The sequence below is a fragment of the Apium graveolens genome, chromosome 4 (assembly GCF_009905375.1).
Source record: "Apium graveolens cultivar Ventura chromosome 4, ASM990537v1, whole genome shotgun sequence".
Taxonomy (NCBI): Eukaryota; Viridiplantae; Streptophyta; class Magnoliopsida; order Apiales; family Apiaceae; genus Apium; species Apium graveolens.
In genome coordinates this window covers 153702723-153709116 of record NC_133650.1, presented here as the reverse complement: position 1 = coordinate 153709116, position 6394 = coordinate 153702723, and the positions used below count along the sequence as shown (strand labels likewise).

The 6394-nt window shown below is 40.4% G+C and overlaps 1 non-coding gene across 1 annotated transcript; it reads left to right on the top strand.

Annotated features, from left to right (window-relative positions):
• Positions 1-4824: 4824 nt before the first annotated feature.
• LOC141722725 (small nucleolar RNA R71) lies at positions 4825-4931 on the top strand. The gene has a single exon (XR_012575730.1). It is a non-coding gene; the product is annotated as a small nucleolar RNA R71 (small nucleolar RNA).
• The last annotated feature ends 1463 nt before the right edge of the window (positions 4932-6394 follow it).

Below are 6394 nucleotides of genomic sequence, written 5' to 3'. Positions count from 1 at the left end.
TCTTCTTGCTTCCTCTACCTACTATTGTACAATAAACTTAGGTTGCCTCCCAAGAAGCGCTTCTTTTACGTCGCTAGCTCGATGTAGAACCTTGAGCTCAAACGGACAATAAAACGGCACTAACCACCTCGCGGTTTGCCATGTCACCATAGTAATGCTTCAATTTCTAACCATTTACCTTGAATGCTTGGCCTGGATCATTTTCAAAAATTTCCACCGCTCCATGCGGAAACACAGTTTTGATTATGAAGGGCCCTGACCGCCTTGACTTCAACTTTCCAGGAAAAAGACGGAGACGAGAGTTGAACAAAAGAACTTGTTGCCCCAGAACAAATGATTTGAGAACTAGACCCCTATCATGCCACCTCTTGACTTTCTCCTTGTACATTTTGTTGTTCTCATAAGCTTGAAGTTGAAACTTGTTGAGTTCATTCAATTGAAGCATCCTTTTCTTTCTAGCTGCATCCAAGTCAAGGTTCAATTTCTTCAAAGCCCAATATGGCTTATGCTCGAGCTCCACAAGTAAATGACACCCCTTACCATAAACTAACTGAAACGACGACATTCCCAAAGGAATCTTATATGTTGTTCTATACGCCCAAACAGCTTCGTCAAGCTTAAAAGACCAATATTTCCTTGACGGACACACAACTTTCTCTAAAATGCGCTTGATCTCTCTGTTAGACACCTTAGCTTGACCATTTGTCTGAGGATGATAAGCTGTAGCAATGTGATGATTCACATTATACCTTTACATCATAGCAGTAAACTTGCGATTGCAAAAATGCGACCCCTCATCACTGATTATGACTCTTGGAGTTCCAAACCTTGTGAATATCTGCTTGTGAAGAAAATTAAGCACCACTTTCATGTCGTTCGTTGGCAACGCCTTAACTTCAACCCATTTTGACACATAATCAACCGCCGACAAGATGTACTGATTGTTACAAGATGAGATAAATGGCCCCATGAAGTAAATTCCCCAAACATCGAAGACCTCAACCTCGAGAAACACATTAAGAGGCATCTCATCCCTCTTTGACATATTACCCACACGTTGACATCGATCACATTTCAAAATGAACTGATTAGCATCTTTAAACAAGGTTGGCCAAAAAAAACCTGCTTGCAGAATACGAGCTGCTGTCTTTTCTTTACCATAATAACCTCCATAAGCCGTTGAGTGGCAATCTCACAAGATCCCCCCCCCCGTTTCGCTGTAAGGAATACATCTCCTGATGATTTGGTCAGCTCCTTGTCGAAAAAGAAACTGCTTATCCCATATATACCACTTCACTTCATGTAGAAACTTCTTTCTTTGAGCATAAGATAAGTCGGGAGGCATGATATTACTCACAAGGTAGTTCACAATGTCTGCAAACCATGGTTCTTTTTCTTGCACTCCAAACAGCTGCTCGTCGGGAAAAGACTCAATTATCAATGTCTTATCCAATGAAGTAACATTAGGGTTCTCTAGACGTGAGAGATGATCAGCGACTTGATTTTCAGTCCCCTTTCTGTCCTTGATCTCTAGTTCAAATTATTGAAGCAAAAGAACCCATCTAATCAATCTAGGTTTCGAGTCCTTCTTTGAGACGAGATAAAGAATTGCAGCGTGATCAATGAAAACTGTCACCTTAGTCCCAAGTAGATAAGATCGAAATTTCTCAAAACCATAAACACTAGCCAAAAGTTCTTTCTCCGTAGTAGTATAATTCAGTTGAGCACCATTTAGGGTCTTGCTACCGTAGTAGACCACATGAAATATATTGTTCTTCCTCTGCCCAAGAACTGCTCTAATTGCATAGTCACTTGCGTCGCACATCATCTTAAAAGGTTCATTCCAATCAGGTGCAGTTATGATAGGTGTCGTGATTAAACTCTTCTTCAACGTCTCAAAAGCTGCAAGGCACTCGTCATTAAACTTGAAAGGGACATCTTTCTCTAGCAAACCGCATAACGGCTTCGAAATATTAGAGAAGTCTTTGATGAAACATCTATAGAAACCCACATGGCCGAGAAAACTGTGAATTTCCTTAACATAAATAGGTGGGGGAAGATTCTCAATTACCCCCACCTTGGCTTTATCCACCTCAGGACCGTTACTAGAAACCTTGTGCCTGAGAATAATGCCCTGTCACACCATAAAGTGACATTTCTCCCAATTGAGAATCAAATTGGTCTCAACATACCTCGTGAGAACGTGTCCAAGATTTTGCAAGCATTCATCAAAAGAATCGCCAAATACAGAGAAGTCGTCCATGAACACCTCTACATTCCGGCCAATCATATCGAAAAAGATGGCCATCATACATCTCTGAAATGTGGCTGATGCACCACACGGACCAAAAGAAACTGGTCTGAAGGTGAAAGTACCAAATGGACAAGTGAAGGTAGTCTTCTCCTAATCTTCTGGAGCGATACAAATCTGATTATAACCCAAATAGCCATCCAGAAGACAGTAGTACCCATGACCAGCCAATTTATCAAGCATCTGGTCAATGAAGGGAAAAGGGAAGTGATCCTTCCTAGTGGCCTTGTTCAACTTCCTGTAGTCCATGCAAACTCTCCACCCCGTGACTGTTCTTGTAGGAATAAGCTCATTCTTCTCTTTTACTACCACAGTAGTTCCACCTTTCTTTGGTACACATTGAACCGGGCTTACCCATGAACTGTCAGAGATGGGATAAATGAAGCCTGCATCTAGCCACTTTAGAATTTCCTTCTTTACTACATCCTTCATGATTGGATTAAGTCTTCTTTGCTGCTCGACTATAGGTTTGCTACCTTTTTCTAGCAGAATTTATGCATGCAGTAGGAAGGGCTGATTCTCTTGATATCTGCTATAGTCCATCCAATTGCCAATTTGAACTCTCTCAGAATTCTCAAAAGCTTTTCCTCATCGCTACCTGAAAGGTCAGATGCAATAATAACAGGCAGAGTAGATGCATCACTTGAAAAAGCATACCTCAAATGTTCAGGTAAAGGCTTAAGCTCAAGAGTATGAGCTTCCTCAATAGAAGGCTTGAGGCGTTCAGGAGCTTTCCTCAATTCTTCCATTCCAAGAGAATCAAAAGGCATATCGATCTTCCTCTTCTAGGGAGACGCATTCAAATATTGCAATTTCTCATCTCCTTCATCATCTTTACTGTCTGAATCCTTAATAAGGCCTTTTCTAAGGCATCAGACTTCAGCATTTGATCAAGTTCCGAAGTCACCACAGAATTGACCAACTCTTCCTTTGAGCACTCCTCATTTTCTATAGGAAATTTCATAGCATTAAACACATTAAAACTTACATCCTGATCCAACACTCGCATTATCAGCTCACCCTTCTGCACATCTATCAAGGTTCGGCCAGTCGCCAAGACGGGTCTTCCCAAGATTATGGGAATCTTCTTATCCTCCTCGAAATCAAGAATAACAAAAGCAGCAGGGAAGATGAGTTTATCGACCTTGACCAAGACATCCTCCACAATACCACACGGATATGTAATAGAACGGTCGGCCAATTGCAAAGTCATATAAGTTGGTTTTGGATCAGTTAAGTCTAACTGCTTGAAGATTGATAAAGGCATCAGATTGATGCTAGCTCCCAAGTCACATAAGCATTTGTCAAAAGACACTTTTCCAATAGTACACGGAATAGTGAAGCATCCTGGATCTTTAAGCTTCGGAGGCAACTTCTGTTGCAACACAACACTGCATTCCTCCGTGAGAGCGATTGTCTCTAAATCATCTAGCTTCACTTTCTGAGAGAGAATACCCTTCATAAACTTTGCATAACTAGGCATCTGCTCAAGAGCCTCAGCGAAAGGTATGTTGATATGAAGTTTCTTGAACACCTCCAGAAACTTCTCAAATTGCTTGTCCAGCTTTTTCTTCTTCAGCCGCTTAAGAAAAGGCGGTGGACGATAGATCTATTTCACCCCTGTATTACCCTCAGGAGGAGTGTGCTCAACAGTAGTCTTCCTTGGTTCTACTTCTACTTCCTGCTGCTCTACTTCTTTCTCAGCCCCGGCTTCTTTTGTCAACGCTTGAGTTTGTTCGGGATTCGCAACCTTTCCAGACCTCAAGGTGATTTCCTTTACCTGCTCCTTAGCTTCCCTCTTTCCTGGCACTTCAGTTTCACTAGGTAGTATACAAGGCTGACGATTTAGCAAGGCATTGGAAATTTTCCCAATTTGATTTTCCAAGGTCTTGATAGAAATAGCTTGACTCTTGCACATAAGCTTTAACTCCTCTAATTTATATTTTTCATTAGCTTGTTGCAGCTGAAATTGTTGTCTTGGTGCATATTACGGTTGCTGAAAACCAGGGGGGTTGTACTGCTTAGCTTGATACTGCAAATAAGGCTGTTGAACCGCATTGTGAGTGTTGCTCCAACTGAAATTAGGATGATTGCGGTTGTTGGGATGATAAGTGGCTGGCACAGGTTGCTGCGAACGCTGAAAGTTGCTCACGAACTGAGCTGATTCACTAGAAATTGCTCACTGATCAGTCTCACAGGCACCAACACAAAGCTCACAGACACTAGCGATTTGATTAACTCCATAATTAGCCAAAATGTCCACCTTCATCGTCAAAGCCTTAAGTTATGCAGCTATAGCAGTTTCTGCATCCAATTCCAGAATTCCGGCTACTTTTCACTGAGTAAGTCTCTGGGAAGGATTTTGGTATTCATTAGCAGCTATCAGTTCAATCAATTTATACGCTTCATCGTAGCTTTTAGTCCACAAGGCTCCTTCTGATACTGCATCAAGCATGGGTCTAGAAGTAGCACCCAATCCATTGTAGAAAGAGTTAATAATCATCCAATCAGGCATGCCATGGTGTGGGCACTTCCTTAGCATCTCCTTATATCGATCCCAAGCCTCACACAGAGATTCTCCAGTTTGCTGAGCAAACTGAGTAAGAGCATTCCTGATTGCAGCAGTCTTCGCCATAGGGAAGAATTTAGTGAGAAACCTTTGAGCAAGATCTTCTTAAGTGGTGATAGACCCTGCTGGTAGAGAATATAACCAGCACTTAGCTTTGTTCCTCAGAGAGAATAGGAAGAGTCGTAGCTTGATAGCATCTTCAGTCACATCATTGAACTTAAAGGTGTCGCGGATCTCGATGAGATCCCTGATGTGCATGTTGGGGTCTTCAGTAGGTGAAACCCCAAACTGAACTGAGTTCTGTATCATCTGAATTATGCTTGACTTGATCTCAAAAGTGTTAGCCCTGATGGATGGCCTGATGAGGCTTGACTGAATGTCATTGATTTTAGGATGAGAATAGTCCATCAAAGCCTTAGGATTTTCTGCTTGATCTCCTATCACTACTAAAACTGGTTCATCAACTTTCTCTTCTTCTTCTACCTTCTTTTCTTCTTCAAAAACTTCCTTTCGCACCACCACAACTTCTTCCTCGGCTTTATCCAGGGTTCTCTTACGAGTACGCAAAAGCGTATGCATACACCCTCGCTAGAGTACCTGAAATAAGTCAAGAAAACAAATAAGTAACAATGTCCGAGTCAAAGAAATTTAACGACCGCTGATGGAAAACACATAAACTAAAAATTAACACTGCAGTCCCCGGCAGCGGCGCCAAAAACTTGTTAGTCGCTAAACACGCGCTAAATTACACGCAAGTATACACGTTCACAAGTAGTATAAGATATAAATCAAATTCGTTCCCACAAAGGCTGGCTTGGCTAACTAATTAATTTATACACTTAAACAACAGTGTATGGCTATTATTCAATGCTAAGACGATAACAATTTAAGGTTGTTTATAACTAAAGATTAAACTAACAATTATAACTAAGGGAATAAGAATGAGTGAATTAATATATATGAAAAACATGTGATTCTAACTTCATTCAATAGCCTTTTCGTTCTTAATCTTAGCATGTAATGGTGATGACACTAATCAGATAACAAGAAACTGATAAACACCAACTTTCGTTGCACGAATACCATACTACTAGACATCCATAAAAGAGATAGAAGCTGAATAGACACCAATTATATTGAGACCCTATAGGTCTATAGAATTTGACAACATAACGGTTTATGTAACGACCGAGAAATTTCGCTTGTATTATATCTTAATAAAGATAATTTGTGTGTATTATTATCTGATTAAGTGTGTTGAGTCATAAAACCCTAATTTCTATGTGCTATGTGTTGGCTGTTTTGATCGGAATGTATTTCGAATATTTATTGTGTGTTTTATTATAAGTTATAGGTTTTATATCAAAATCCGTACAATTCAAACAGTATTTTAAAATCCATATTTCAAACAAAATCATTGGCCCTATTTTGTCAAGAACGGCCTATACCACATCGATATTTTGAACATCTAGACGTTTTACAAATTTACCTCTTTCGCGAAAAACGACTTTTCC